Here is a 1,990-nt window from a genome sequence, read left to right as displayed (position 1 = left end):
AAGCTTACGTGAGCAGAGTCGGTCTCTCGTCCGTTCGCTGTTTGTTTTGAACTCGCAATCAGAAATGTGAAATCGCGATTGTTTCGGAGTATGCGGTAGGCAGTCCATGCCACACACAAGCGCTGCAATTTGGTATCTGTGCTTGCAACGCTCGCAGTATTCATATTCTGCTGTTCAATCGGAAGTTTCTCGTGGTTGATGACACCAGGTATCGTTGTACTGCATTGTACAGTCGGGAGCACTGAGGTTGCGACACTTTTTTTTGATAAGTTTACGAACGCGCAAAAAAATTCAGGATGCGAATCACTGTTCGCGCTCATGCGCGGTGAGTGATCATGGTGCTGTCAAATTTGTGTATACAATGTGTAACATAAATTTATATGCCGCGGCAAATCCATAATAAATATAATAACATGATTATTCAGTTGATTCGTGTTAACTCGCTGTCGGATCAGATCTTTCGCCGACTTGTCTCTTGGTTATACTAATGAATAATGTGGGATGATTTCTAAATACAAAATAAAATAAATAAAATAAATAAACTAATTTAAATAAATTAAGTAAATAAATAAATTTAAAAAATAAATAAATAAATACATGACGTTAATTTAATAAATATATAAAATGGCCATGATACCTTGTCTTCACTAATATTTTTTTAAATTTGTGAATCAAATACCGACCGCGATTTAGTAGAAAATTTCTTGATTAAAAACTTTTCATACATAATTATACATATATAAATAGCTGTATGGGGGTAATTACGCCAAATTGTGTATGAGATGTATCCATACCATAACTGTATTGTATAATTCTATGCGATTATATCTATATATAAAAAATACTTAAGAGAGATCGGAGAAAACTAACAATTCTTGTGTAGCTTGCATTAGCTTCTGGGCCATTACAAAATACTTAAACCATCAGGTATTTTCGGATCATTCAATTGATCCGCGTCAACTCGCTGTCGGATCAGATCTTTCGCCGGCTTGCCACTTGCTTATACTAACTTATACTCTTTGGTATTTAGAAATCATCCCACGTTAGTGGGATAAACGGCGATATAGAGAGCAGGTCGCGAGAGACTGCGGACCGTGCGGACGAGGAAAAATCGCGAACGTGCACGAGCGACTACGACGAAAGACTGTCGGGCGAGCTCCTACGTGTCGCGAGCGGTGAGCCACGCAAAATAGCTCGATGGAATGTGAATACGTGAAAACTTAAATTCATATCTAGAGTCATCCTGATAACGAGAAGTGTCGTACGTCCAATCGCTTTAGCCCTTCCTAATTAATCCTCCCTAGGAAAAGAAACCCCAGACTACGGGCGTGGAGGGAGAAGGGTGAAGTTTAAACTCTTACAGGAGTAAGCGGGAAAATGACGAGCGGAGGCCCCTTTTTAAGCTAACCAAGACTCAAGTTAGTCGGAGTACTAATTAATGTACAAATTGATAAATCAGGGAAATAATCGAAGGGCCTCCGCCCATCACTACTTCCGCACTTGCCCCATAAGCGAACAGTATATAAGTCGGGCCATCGGAGCCCGAATTCGCATTCAGTTCCCTGAGCTTTGCCAGAACAAACCTCTGCCCAAAGTCGGTTTCATAAGCTCTGGCTCCTGGAGTAGCTACGATAGTCAAGTATATCGCGATCCTCGACGTAAGTAAGAGTACTTAACCACTGGTCACCATAGGATAATTCTGCATCCCGCTAGATCGAGATTCTACCGCGCGTGCAAACCTCTATGGCCCACGGTAACGACCCCCGGGATAACACCTCCTCGACGACGACGCTCATCTCTACCTCTATTCCTGTCTCGTTCTCTCTTTCGTTTTCTCTATTTTTCGTTTCCTAGTCCCACCTTCGGTTGCGCGCCTTCATACTGGCATTCATCCGATTTTCCTTCTTCGATTGCGCGCCTTCATAACGGCGTTCCTCCGATTTTCCTTCTTCGGTTGCGCGCCTTCATAACAGCGTTCCTCCGATTTTCA

This window comes from Vollenhovia emeryi, unplaced genomic scaffold (genome assembly GCF_000949405.1).
Source record: "Vollenhovia emeryi isolate VEMERY1.0 unplaced genomic scaffold, V.emery_V1.0 DF939978.1, whole genome shotgun sequence".
In the NCBI taxonomy this organism is placed as follows: Eukaryota; Metazoa; Arthropoda; class Insecta; order Hymenoptera; family Formicidae; genus Vollenhovia; species Vollenhovia emeryi.
The sequence above is the reverse complement of the archived record's forward strand: the minus strand, read 5'-3'. Positions refer to the sequence as shown.